Raw genomic sequence first — 14830 nt, 5'->3', positions numbered from 1 at the left:
TCAGACTTCCCTTCTCTTCAACCACCCCTCCCTGATACCTGAAGCTATTGACCTGTTCCACTATCTTATCTTCTATCTCAGTTCTCATCTTCTTCTGATTTCCCCAATTTGCTACCATTACCCTGTCTTATCTGTGCTTAGCTTCATCCCATGTGGCTTCAGTTTTGCATTCCATTTTCCTATCCTTTGCTGAAGTTTTTGCTTAGAGTCTGTCTGTAATGCCACATCGTCTGCATACAACAACTTTGTTGATCTGTGCCCTCTGACCTGTTTGCTAATGTAGTCCATCACCAGTGTGAGCAGCAGTGGACTCAGAGCTGAACCCTGGTGCACACCCACTCCAACTGGCAACCCTTCTGTGAGACCAAACAGAGCTTATACTTGAGTCATTGGGTCCTTGTACATAGTCTGCACTAATTCTACCAATGTTTATGGGACTTTGAACCGATACAGTACTGCCCAAATCAGCTTCCTTGGAACCTTGACATATGTTTTTTCCAAGTCTAGGAATGCCCAGTTGGACTCTTTCCTCATCTCTAGCTTCTTCTCAACAATCTGTCTCACTGCAAATATCAGGTCAGTTGTGATGCATCCTGATCTGAATTGGAACTGCTCATATTCCATCTCACTTTCTCAAACTCTGTGTATCCATTTATCAGTCACCCTCTCCAGAACTTTCATGCAATGTGACAGGAGTTTGATACCTCTGTACTGCCCACAGTTGTGGATGTCCCCTTTGTTCTTGTGCGCTGGCATGAGTATGCTTATTCTCCATCCATGTGGGATACACCCTTCTATCCACACTACTATGAGTACCCTCAGGAGCTATTTCTCCCTTATCTCACCCAGCATCTTTATCATATCTGCTGTGACCTCATCTGAGCCCGCTGCTTTCCCTGACTTCATTTTCCTTAGTGCTGTTCTTACATCTTCTAGGGTGGGCTCATCTTTTTCTCTCATCATAGGTTGTGTCTGGGACAATACAGCTTCTGTGGGTTTTCTTCATTCAGATGGTGCTGGAAATACTCCTTCCATCTGCCTTTGATGTCTTGTGGACAGGTGCAGTTTGTTGCTGGCATCCCTTATGAAGGAAGTCTGACTATCTTCTTTATCTTTCTGTCTTTGCCTTGCAACGTGATATAGTCCCTTTTGCCATTTATTGAGTCACTTTCCAGAAGCTGGTAGAGTTCCATGGATGCCCCGTTCTTTGCTATTTTAACTCCTTTCTTGGCTTCTTTGTCAGTCAACCGCTATTCCTTCCTAGTCTGGGCAGACTTTTCTATTTCCCACTTTTTCCTGCACTCTTTCTTTCTTTTGATGACTTCCTGTACATCTGAATTCCACCACCAGCTTTCCTTATGTACCTTATTTCCATACCTGGCTCAGCTACATATCTGTTATGTAGTCCTCACTCATGCTGTTTTGAGGCACTGCTATTCTTCTTCAGTTCCACCTATTTCCTCTGCTTCTTGGGTGCCAGAGTCTTGAGTAATTCCATGAACTTTTGGACTTTTTCTCCAGTCAGCTTCTAGGTCTTTAGACTGGTCTCTGTTTACCTTAGAGCCTTTTCTGACTACTGCTTGCAGCTGATTGTGGCAACCTATGGTTTATGCTGTGGGCTGACTGTTTCACTCAGGATGACTTTGCAATCATTGATTCTACCCCAGTGCCCTTGCCTTACTAGGAGGAAGTCTACCTGAGTTACATGTTGGCCACTCTTGTATGTGATCTTGTGACTGTCTCTTTTTCTGAACAATGTGTTGGCTACTATCCAGCTAGTTGCTAGACAGAAGTCTAGGATGACCTCTCCTTCTTTATTCTTGTTGTCCCACTCATGTGGACTCAGGCAGTCCTCATATCCTGTTCTATCTGTCCCGATATGTGCATTCAAGTCACCCATTATCAGCACCAATTCATACTGTCCCTCCTTTATCTAGTAGGTACTGCAATTGCTGTCTGAATGCACTCTTTTCCTCACTATCCCAACCCTGCAGTGGGCATGGGCTGAGATTATGAGTAATGCCCCATCATTACACTGGAGTCTGATTGCCATGAGTCTGTCACTAATTCTGATGATATTCCTCACTGTCTTCTGAGGCCTCTCTCCCACCACAATTCCCACACCTGTGTAGTGTCTAGCCTGTTCTCCTCCTGAGTAGTAGGCCCTGGATTCCAAGCTAAGTGGCTTCACTACAGTGCCCTTCCATCTTGTCTTTTGGATACAAAGGATGTTCAGCCTTTGTATCATCCTGTCATTCACTTCCAAAGGTGTATCCTGTCAGTGAACCTATATAAGTGTAGCAATTCTCAGTTCATGTTTGCCAGGTTGATTGGTTTTACATCCAGCTTTTGCTCAACACAGCTATCCCAGGTAACCCAGGCAGATGGACAGCCAGTAGCTTATTGACCCAGGGCTGCTGGGCTGTAAGGTGGGCACACACTGGCCAATAAGGGCACATACAGCCCTCTGACCATTAGCAGGGTTCCCTGGTGTAGGTCAGCGTAGGCTGGGTCCTCAATCAACTTATCACCGGCAAATACCCATGCCGATTTGGTGACATTAGTCAACATGTCTGAATCACATAGAACCATATTTTTACACCATCAAGTGCCTAGTCTGTGATCCATTTTCTCCAGTCTTGAGGATACTGCACGCCACAGTAGATACCCAAACTGGTACTGGTCTGTACAACTCTTCCCCCTATAAGGCACCATGTAGAGTATGTGCTGCTGCCCATAACTCCATTCATTGGTGAGTTTGAGATGGAAGCACTCAGCATGATTTTTGGAGGTGGGAGGTGTGACAAAGGGAAATACTGCCAGCCCAGCTAGCTGGAATTTTGTAAATAATTATATGCCATTTGTGGATATTAATATGATTTATATAGAAGTGTGACAGAAGGAGATACTGCCAGCCCAGCTATATAGAATTTTGTAAGGGGTTATATGTCATTTGTGAATGCCAACATGATTCATATGCTTGTCTTACAAATATGTTAGAACTTTATGTTATGTACTGAACTAAAATGTAACCACAGCATGCCCTTCTGACTTAGAACAGAAATGTATATGTTGTGTCTTTCGGCTTTTCCCGGTTAGGGGTCGCCACAGCGGAACTCCGGTCCACTAATGATTGGCAGTAGATTTTTACATGCCGAGTTGCCATCTCTGACGCACAACCTTCAACGAAGGTACGCCCATTCATGCATGTCTCTACACAGAAGACGCTCTAGCTGAGAATCAAACAAGACAACATTTTACTGTGAGGCGACAACACTACCGCAGCACCACCATGTGTAAATGTATATGTTTTAACAGTGGGAACTCAAACATAGACGGTTAACTTGCAAAACTTCAAGAAAATAGTTGAAATTAAATTGTTTTTTTATAACTGCAAGGCCATAAACAAGACATGTTATCTTTCAGTTTCAGTCAAAAAGAAACAAGATGTCTAGAACCGGGGTGCCTTCTGCATTGTTTTGTAAGTGTTTTGTTGTTTTATGTCTTCCAGCAGTTGCAAACATCTGAAGACTATGTATTTTCACAGGGAGATGTTAAATGCTGATAGTTTCTGATACTGGGGGTTTAGCTTGGGAATTAAAGTCAGGTGACAAAAAGTGATGTCATCCAAGCTAACCCAGCAGTAATACTTGATATTAATTTAAGAACTCTCTGAGAGAGAGAAAGAGTACATTTTGTAGTTTGTCTTTGACCTGACAGGAACATCCACTCACCTGCATTTACCTTACTGTAAGTTTTTAGGGCATAGTAACTCTTTTAGATTTAGATAGGAATATAGTAAATATAGCTTATATATTTTCTTTATTTATATGAGACTGTCCTGCAATGTTGTTTTAAATATTTTCTGTGATCTAAAACTCTGAAGTGTTTGTTTACTGAGTATTGTCTTGTTCTTTTATTATTTATTATTAAATATATATTTGTTAAGGGCCTTAAAGTAGCTGATAAAGAGTGGTTAGTGGCACTTGGAACTACCTTATAGTCTGGGCAGAAGGTTCATAGGTAGGTACTAGGCTATCAGCCCGAGGGCCCACATAAGCCTAGCCAACAAGGTTCCCTGGCTTACGCCACCCAAGAAAGTTATTTTCCTGTGCCACTGTCAAGCAGAGACACAGAAGTGATCCCTGAGGTGTATTTCCTATTTCCCATCCATTCAACAAGATTTTTCTTGAAGAGTGCTAATGAAGAACTTTGCTTGACATAGATGGGTAGCCTGTTCCAGAGTATAGGAAGTCTCTGGGACAGGAATCTATCCCTCCAGCATGTCCTGTTTATTGTGGTGACAATGTTTAAGTCCCTAGAGCATGTAGCTCGGAGGGATTGGGATTTCTTCAGGTGTAGCATGCCCAACAGCTCTGGGTTTGACATAGCTTTGTATGTTAGGCAGAGATCACCTTGGAGTAGGTGATATGCTATGGAGTAAAGCTGGAGTTTTTTGAGGTGGTCAGTGTAGGGCATCTGTTTGAGGCCAGTAATCCTCTTTGTGAGGTACTTCTGTGAGGTACTTCTGTGGCCTTTCCAGCTGCTCCAGATGTCTTGTGAGGTACATTCCAAAAGAGGCTTTGTACTCTATAATGGGTCTAATGAGTGTCGAGTAGAAGGGAACAATGACCTCTTTTTTTCCTGGATGAGAACCCTTTTATGATGAGGTATGCCACGTAGAAGGACTTCTTGACTACTGTGGCGATGTGACTATCAAAGGACAGATTACTGTCCACCTGTGTCCCAAGGTCTCTTATCACACATTTGGTGTGAAGTAGACTGCTGTCTATGCAGTAGTTCATGGGTACAGAGTTTTTACCAAAGGAGATGACTATGCACTTTTTGGCATTGAGCTTGAGGCCATGGCTCTGACACCAGGCATCTGTCTCAGCGAGGCCCTTCTGTAGGATTTCCACATCATTTGGAGACTCGACTATGGTTCCTAGTTTGCAGTCATCTGCAAACTTCGTTAGCCAGAGGCTTTCTGTGTTAGCCTGTACTTCAGAGAAGTAGATACCAAACAGGAGAGGTCCCAAGACTGAACCCTGTGGTATTCCACTTGTCACTGGTTTGAAGTCAGATTTGGAGTCTGCAACTTTTACAGTGTGGGTTTTGTCAGTGAGCCAGTTGGCAACCCCATCTTGTGACATAAGATTTTTACCTAGTTTAGTGAGTTTAGCTATAATTCCAGAATGGGGGATGGTGTTGAAAGCCTTGGTGAGGTCAAGATAGGCTGTGTGAGCCACCTTACCCTCATCTATGGCTTTGTTGACTGCCTCAAAGAAGTTGATCAGGTTCAGGAGGTATGATCTGTCTTTCACAAACCCGAACTGGGTAGGATCCCAGAGTTTGGAGGTTACCAATGTCTTTTTTTATGAGTTCCATGATGATACATTCCATGGCCTTGCAGACCAGGCACATCAGGCTAATAGGGCGATAGTTCCCAGGATTAGTGGTGGCTCCCCCTTTGTGGAGTGGAATAACTGTTGCTGTACACCATTCAGTGGGCACAAAGCCTGATCTGAGGCTATGATTGAACATGGTGCTTAGGTGGGGAGCCAGTTTGTTCTGAAGTTCGTGTAAAATGCAGCCTGGGATGTTACGGCAGTGAATTTGTCATTTGAACCTTGCCTAAAAAAAGGCACTATAGGGGCGGCAAGAGTTTTAGCCAGTATCCAAAATCCCAGGGGTGACAGGTGCAGGCCATATCTGGCAAAGCATCATGGTCTGTCAACCATGTCATCCCAAGCAGACAGATACTGGATCCCCTTAGAATGACACCAGAAGCTTAGCCAATTGTTGAAGTCAATCATTTTGTCCTTGTACTGCAGTATAATTCTGGGCGATGGTAAAATGCTACTCAGGGCTAGGGTCATACTTGCCTGGGCTACAAGATCGGAGAGCTCTTCCATGTCTCTTTTCATGTAGTCCAAGGAGGAACATCTCAGGTCGTTCACACCAACATGGACAATGACAGAGTCGTATTTGTATTTGTTGTGGAGTGACCTGAGTGTGTGGGTTATGTGGCGGATCCTGGCACCTGACAGGCAGCTGACAGTAACCTTCTCCTTGTTTAGCCTGGTGAGTGGGACATCAGTGTGCCTGACTATAGCGTCACCTATGACTAGTGTGTTGGATACGTTGTTTTGCCTTATTGCCTGTGGTTGGGTGGCACACTGAGTCTGTGGGCTATGCGTCTTTTAGGCTGTGTTGGGGGGGAGGAAATTGCTTGTGTTTCTGCTTTGGGGGCCTCTGTTGCTTGGGAAAATTATTATTGAGAGCCTCTGCGAATGTTTTTGTGTTTCTATTTGTGGATTTGGTGGTGTAGATTTAGTGAGACTATGTGATAAGTGTGGTGTGGTGCAAGTGTTTACCTTCTCTTCTTGAATGTCAAGTTCGGTCTTGGTTGGAGAGAGCTTTACCTCCAGTTTGGCTAGATAAGTGCATCTCTCACAGGTTGTAGTGTTGGGTGGTAGGAGGAGAGGGTTGTCTTTGTACATGAGGCAATTTCTACATTGCCCCAAGATACCCATATTCATCAGATAGACAGGAGAAAACACTGGGAGCCGACCCTTGGACATGCCTGAATAAAAAAATATTTTCCTCTAGATAAGTGAGTACAAGAGCTGTTTTTCGCAAGTGAGGAAGGTAAGTGCAAAAACTTTTTTCCTCTAGGTAATGAGGAAGGTTTAGTGCTATAGTAATTAGTAGCTTAATTAGTGCTTACATGTTCTGAACAAGTGCTGAGCATGAATAAGCAAATTCAAGTGCTAAAACAAAGAATCTGTATCTGAATTAGACTAGTTACAGGAAAGAAACAAGTGCAAATACGGGCTTTCAAATCAGAAAGTTGAGAGAGATGGAAAATATTGCTCAGACAGCCAATAACTGCAATTTCTGGACCAGAACCACTCCTTATGTGGTAGACAGGTTACCTAGTGCTTACCACTCCCAATGACAAGCTAGAAGGCTTCCCTCCAACACAGAAAGGCTTGGGGGGGGGCTCAGAAGTTTACATACAGTCCTGGATACAGCAAATCTGTAGCTGGACTACACTAGTTACAGGAAAGGTAGGAAACAGGCTTATCGTTTTTTTTTTTTTTTATACAGAAAAGTAGCTAAAACAGCAGTAAAAACAATTCAAATGCAGTGCAAGCTAGCACACTTGAGTTGATGATGTGTCTTTCGGCTTTTCCCGGTTAGGGTTCGCCACAGCAGAACTCCGGTCTGCTAATGATTGGTAGTTGATTTTTACGTGCCAAGTTACCAGCCCTGATGCACAACCTTCAACGAAGGTATGCCCATTCACTCATGTCTCCACGCAGAAGATGCTCTAGCTGAGAATTGATCCGGACAGCATCTGACTGTGAGGTGACAATGCTACCGCAGCACCACCACCGCGGATAAGCTAGCAAACTTGAGTATGTAGCAATATTAGACCAAACACATTTTAAAAAATGCAATTAAATTAAAAACGACTAAAACCAAGTGCAGAAGAAGTGTATTAGGTAGAATGTGGTAAAGAGATGGGACTGGGGGGAGTGTCCCAGATCAAATATACAGTGGGGCGGGCAACTGCAAAAGCCACCAAATTTAAACAACAAACCAAAAATGGGTGGGTGGGTGGTACAAAACACTTTCAGCAAAGATCTGAAAAATTATACAGTGAATCAAAAATAACAGTGCATAACTCTGAATAAAATTAGTCCAGCAACAATTTACAGTACACAATTCTGAAAAAACAAAAAAATATATACTTAGCTCTGTATATTTCCAGATAGTTTGAAAAGAGCTCTGTTAGACACAGGTTCCAGCAATGATATGCAGGCTGTTAACTAACAGGGTCTATTTTTATGCAAGTAATCCTTCAGATATTCAGATGATACAAGCTGTAAAAACCAGTTATACCAACTTAAGACACAGCAGAAAATAGGGGGAGGTGGGACAAAACACTTTCAGCAGAGATCTGAAAAACTATACAGTGAATCAAAAATAACAGTGCACAACTCTGAATAAACTTAGTCCAACAAAAATTTACAGTACACAATTCTGAAGAATCAAAAAATATACTTTGCTCTGTATATTTCCAGATAGCTTGAAAAGAGCTCTGTTTGACACAGGTTCCAGCAATGATATGCAGGCTGTTTACTAACAGGGTCTATTTTTATGCAAGTAATCCTTCAGATAGTCAGATGACACAAGCTGTAAAAAACAGTTATACCAACTTAAAACACAGCAGAAAATAGGGGGAGGTGAGACAAAACACTTTCAGCAGAGATCTGAAAAACTATACCGTGAATCAAAAATAACAGTGCACAACTCTGAATAAATTAGTCCAGCAACAATTTATAGTACACAGTTCTGAAGAACCAAAAAATATACTTAGCTCTGTGTATTTCCAGATAGTTTGAAAAGATCTCTGTTAGATACAGGTTCCAACAATGATATGGGGGGCATAGCTAGTAAACCTATGCCAGCCTTTCCCAGGAGTGCGTGTGTGTTTGTGTGTGTGTGTGTGTGTGTGTGTGTGTGTGTGTGTGTGTGTGTGTGTGTGTGTGTGTGTGTGTGTGTGTATGTGTGTTTGTATATAAATCAAATCTCAAAGAGTGTGTGAGCAGGCTACTTGGACAGTGACACCAAACAATGCTTGGACAGAGAGGTTACTGGAGATCTTGGTTTGGCCACTCAGCTGAGATTTCAACCCTATAGCTGTGCCAGTGGGATGTCTTATTGGGCATTTGGAGAAAGAGGGAGAAACCAGCCCCAGACTGAATGTGATCTCTGTGTGCTCTTAAGGGAAATTGCACGTGTAATCCTTCCAGTGTGTACATCCCCCACTGTTGCCAGTGGTGAGGATTGAGGCTCCTTAATTACTGGGCCATTGCTGGGGCATCCCAGGAGAAACCCCACAGAGACACAGGGAGAACATGCAAACTCCCAACAGGCATTGGCCAGAGGTCAGGATCAAATCTTGTACCTTGTGCATGGGAGGCGAAGACCTTAACCATTACACCAACTGGTCTACTACCCCAGGTATGAATTTGCAGTTCCTCATCCATTGATCCAAAGTGAGTTTCAAGAAGGCCAGAGAAGGCCTCTGCTTAATGTGAGTAGGAAGCCTGCTCCTAGGAAGGGGCGATCTTAGAGACATATATCTGTCTCTCCAGCATGTTTTCTTTGAATCACTGACTTAGATCTGTAAATTGGGTGACCCTCATGGTGTTTGACTTGCGGATGTATAGCAGCTCCATCAGGGCTGGCTTTGTGAATAACTTGTATGTCAAGCATAGGTCACCCCATAATAGATGGTAGGAGAGAGAGTAAAAGGATAGGGATTTTAGTCTATCCATATAAAACATGTTGTTTACACCCTGTATTTTCATTGTGAGGAACCTGTGAGGTCATTACAGCTGTTGCAAGTGCCTAGTCTTCTTCTTGCCAAATGGTGTTTTGTACTCAATTACTGGTATAATGAAGGCTGAGTACAGTGGAGCTATAATTTTTCTTGGATCTGGATGCCATGCATTTATTTATGCTGTGCCACATAGAACGACTTCCTCAACACTGTGGACATATGGCGGTCAAAGTTCAGGCTACTGTCTATTTTATCTGTGTACCTAGATTTCTCACCTTTGAGTCTACTCTTAGGGGCATGCTCTTGATGTTGTAATTTGCAAGGGTATTTGACTTCCCAATGAATATGATAATGCATTTATTCACATTTAATTTTAGGCCATGGTTCTAGCCCCAACCATTTGTCTATTCTAGGCCCTCCTGAAGGATATCTACATCATTGGGAGATTCAATGATTTCTCCCAGCTTGCAGTCATCAGCAAAGTGTGTCATCCAGAGGCCTTCCACATTAGCTTGACTTCAGAGAAGTATATTCCAAAAAGGAGTGGTTCCAGCACTGAGCCATGTGGTACACCAGTTGTAACTGGCCTCTTGTTGGATCTGGATTCACCCATTTTAACCACATGTGTCCTGGCCCTGAGCAAACTGGCTATCCATCTGGTGATGTAGGGGGTTTATGCCAAGTTTTGTGAGTTTATTTATAATACTTGAGTAGGGAATTGTGTCAAATGCCTTGGGTGGGAGGGTGGCCTAATGATTAAGGTGTTTGCCTTACAAGCAGAAGGTGCAGGGTTTGAGTCTCACAAGGGATAATTGGCTAGGCTGAAAATGGCTCGCAAGGGCAGTTAGCTTAGTACTAATCTATGAACCTATGAACCTATAAGGTAGGTGCTATTTACTTACAGTTTTATCCTCATCCATGCACTTTATAACTGTCTCAAAGAAATCCACCTGATCCAGTAGGCATGACCTGCCCTTGATAAAGCCAAATTGGGTTGGGTCCAATGTTTGGAGGTTTACTGTGTCATTATGTATGAAGTCCATGATTATTTTTTCCATGACCTTATATATAAGGTTAGTCAAACTTATGATCTGTAATTTCCCCAGTCAGTAGATGGCCCAGTTTATGCAGGGGGATGACTGTTGTTGTCTTCCATTCTATCAGGACAAAGCCAGTCTGGAAACTGTGGTTAAACAGAGATCCTAATGGACCTGATGAAGTCCTGATTTAAGCTGTTTACAAGGCAACCTGGTATATCATCAGGACTTATTGAAGCCATAGCTTTAGCTTTAGAGAGTGCAGTGGCAACCTTTTTATCTAATATTTAATACTTGGGATCAACCATTCAGAGTAATGGTGAGTGTGGAAGAGAGGTGAAGAAGAGAGTGCAGGCAGGGTGGAGTGGGTGGAGAAGAGTGTCAGGAGTGATTTGTGACAGATGCATACCAGTAAGAGTAAAAGGGAAGGTCTACAAGATGGTAGTGAGACTAACTAGGTTATATGGGTTGGATATGGTGGCACTGACGAAAAGATAGGTGACAGAGTTAAAGATAACAAATACAACTTAAAAAAAAGCAAAAAATACAATTTTACAATACCACCAAGACCACCGATCCAAGAAGTAAGCAATTTTAATGAAACACTTAGCGCCTCGGCTTGCACAGCCTTCCAAGAGTAAACACACTACAAAACACTCTTTACTTAAATACAGCATATTGCACAAGACAATTAATCAGTTAAGCATACAATTTAAATCACATACTTCCAATTACATTCATTGAGTCCCTTAGACTCCAAAGTATCATACTTTAAAATCAAGAGGGTTTCTTTTTTTAAAAGTTTATTTTTTAAGGACACACATTCACCTATACCAAAATGAAATTTTTCCAGAACACAACCCCTAAGAGAATCAGGATCAGAATTGTGTGCTGTCATGAAATGGCTCCCAAGGGGACTCTAGTTTTTCATTTTATATGTCCCTAATATGTTCCTGTAACCAGACCCTAAAACTCCTATACGTTTCCCCTATGTAAGAACTTATTGCATCCACATCTCAGCACATACACTAACCCCTCAGTATTACAACTGTATTAATACCTAGATGTAAATTTAATACCATTAATATAGGGAAAATAACTCACTACATAATGACAGATGGAACAGCCATCACATAGAACAGTGCCCTTATGTATACTTAAATTCTGACTAACATTAACATCTGGTAAACAAAATTGGTTATGTACCAGAATATCAGCCACATTCCTAGCTCTTTTATATGCAATACTCACAAAGTCAGGTAATATAGAGTTCAACATTTTATCCCTTAGAAGCATGGGCCACAAACTATGTGCTTTTTTTAACTATTTCCTCAGTTATAACATTATAGGTTGTCACTAAGAAAATTTTCTTCTGGTCCCCATTATTTCCATCTGTGTTTGTGGATTTGTTTCCAGATGTACCAACTTTATATTTCCCACTAACACAGGCATAATGAGAGTATCCCTGGGGGTTAAAAGAATACCTCATGTCCATGATTATTTGTTTAGCTTCCCTAACCAACTGGACATCATAGCCTCTTTTAATAAACATATCTTCTGCTTCTGCTATCTCTCTGTCAAAGCTCATATCAAGGCTACATAGCCTATGAATTTGTAAGAATTCATTATAAGGCAGTACCTTGACCAAATGTTTGGGGTGACAGCTACTCCCATATAAAAATATATTTCTATGTTCAAATTTCCTATGGAGACTAGTTGTAAATCCATCTAAGCTAATATCCAAAAAATTCACTTGTGGGACAAGCTGTATACCATCAAAGCTTAAGCCCATAGTATTAGATTGTAAGTAATCAACAAACTCAAGGGCTTCTGTCTGGCTTCCTTGACAAAAAAAAAAATAAGATCATCGATAGAGTTAAAGATGTTAAGATTTGCATTAGGTGTGATAAGGATGGACAGGATTAGAAATCAGTATGTTAGAAGGTCAGCTCAGGTTGAACGGTTTGGAGACAAAGCCAGAGAGGCAAGATTGTTTTGGTCTGGACATGTGCTTAGGAGGGATGCTGGGTATATTGTGAGAAGTATGCTAAGGATGGACCTGCCAGGTAAGGGGAAAAGAGGAAGGCCTAAGATAAGGTTTATTGCTGTGGATATGATGAGAGGTGACATGCAGGTTGCTCTTGTGACAGAGCAAGATGCAGAGGACAGGAAGAAATGGAAATAGATGATCTGCTGTGGTGACCCCTAACAGAAGCAGCAAAAGAAGAAAAAGCGTCATCCTGTTCTTTGGTGACAATTGGTGGTGGAGAAGTGAAGGGTATTTCTTGGCTGAGAACTGGGGGTGATGAGGAGGTAAAATATGAGCTCAATTTTTCAGTCAACATATTGTCTATACCTTCTGTCTGAATATAGGTGATGCAGTCTACAACTAATTCTGTACATTGTTGGGTGCTGCCCTTAAGATTGCAGACATAACTGAAAAATGCCTTATGGTCATCCTTAGCTTTGGAGGCTATTTTAATGTCAAAGTCTGCTTTCAGGGACTTGACTAGTTCCCTGATTCATTTGTTCAGACTAATGAAGGACTTTTTGCTCTGTTGTGCATATTCCCATTTGCTTCTTGACAGGATTTTTTTCTTTTGTTGTACAACCTATTAATACCAGGGGTTCACCAGTGTGTGTTTTTGCCTGGGTTTATTTTGGTCTTGTACTGTCTTTTATATACAGTTGTTTATATGGTCATACAGGGTTTTGTGCACACCTCTGCACAGTTTTCTGTGTTTTCTGGATTTGGGGGAGTTTGAAAGCTAGCTATGCTGAGCCTTAACAGAGGGTAATTTACCCTATATAAGTTGTTAAAGTTTTTGTGGTTAAGTGGGCAACTAGTTTACCTTTATTTAAAGATAGGCTGCTTTGTGATCTGATCTTACCAGTGCAGACCTCACACTTGGGGGGGGGGGTGCAGCACTCTCCCATACTTGCGAGTACCAGATCTAGGATATTTGTTTCCCTAGTGGGAGTATAGACTAGTTGCTCCAGGATATTTGAATTTACAAAATCAAGAAATCTTTGGGCCTGCATGTTAGTGGCCATGTATGTCTCCCAATTAATGGAGGGTTAGTTAAAGTCACCCATGCATATTATATTTGGCTGGATAGTGAGTGATTCTAGTAACTTCAGGTATGATGTATGGGTTTCCTGGTTCATGGTGGGGATTGGGGAACCTGTAGCTAGCAAGATTATTGCAATGAATTTTTCCCATGGCAAGTTGGACATGCAGTAGCTCAAGCATGTCATATTGTTTGGCCAGCATTACGTAGATAGACTGTATGAAAGGAATTATAGCCATGCATTGCCAGACTGCTTTACATGGCTTTGAACCATGTTTTAATAACTGCACAGACATCTGCATTATCCAGGATGAGGACAGCTTCCAGTGAGTGCATTTTCATGTTGAGGTTCCTAGCATTGTGCAGTACTACCTTTAGCTTGTCCTGAGCAGCTTTTGTTATGTTGGAAGGTTTACCTGTTTTGTAATGCCTAAAAGGGCACAATAGAGGCGGATAAGATTTTGACCAGAGGTGACAGGTGAAGATCATCTCTGGCAAAGCAGCATGGCCTGTCAACCATGTCCTCCTAGGCTGATAAGTATTGGAACCCTTTGGAATGACACCAGTAGCTAAGCTAATTGTTAGTCGATCATTTTCTGCTGGTATAGCGGGTGCATCCATGGAGATGGTAGAATGCTACTCAATGCTATCCTCACCTTTGTAACTCTGTGCAAGTCATTTAACAAGACAGTAATCCCAGGTTGCCCATGAAAAGAGGACACTTGTGTCCAGTGGGCTTACCCAGTAAATAAATGAAATAAATATAAAAAAAAAAGTATGCTGCTGTAAAGGCCAGTACAGCAGTGCATATTTCCCCCCTGCCTTCTAGTAGAATAAAGATTATCTGCAAAATAATAAACTACTAACCAATACCCAGCATGGCTTCTGGACATTCCATAGTACAACTACCACATTAATGTCATTTACAAACATGATCAACCTCCAAAAATAATGGTAACTATGTATCCTCTATATTCTTAGACCTGTCAAAAGCCTTTGATATGCTCTCTCACAGCAATCTCCTGAATGTCCCCTCTGACCATAACATGTCCCAATCTACCCTTGCCTGGTTCCAGAGCTACCTAACTGATCATCAGCAAGCTGTACACTGGCAACAAACAATATCATCCCTTCTTCTTGTAACACTTTGGCATTCCACAAGGCGCAGTTTTAGGGCCATTACTCTTCTCTATCTTCACCAATAACCTGCACACCTCGGTCCCACAAGCATCGCTTATTCGGTATGCAGATGACTCTACAGTCATCTGTGTTGCTGCTACCATAGAAGAACTTCATAAAGTAACACAACTACCCTTCTTAGCAAATGAACCCTGGCTAACTAACTCTTAGTTAATTCTTAACCC

This window comes from Protopterus annectens, chromosome 12.part0 (assembly GCF_019279795.1).
Source record: "Protopterus annectens isolate FY-2018-M chromosome 12.part0, PAN1.0, whole genome shotgun sequence".
Classification (NCBI taxonomy): domain Eukaryota; kingdom Metazoa; phylum Chordata; order Ceratodontiformes; family Protopteridae; genus Protopterus; species Protopterus annectens.
Note: the sequence above shows the minus strand (reverse complement) of the source record.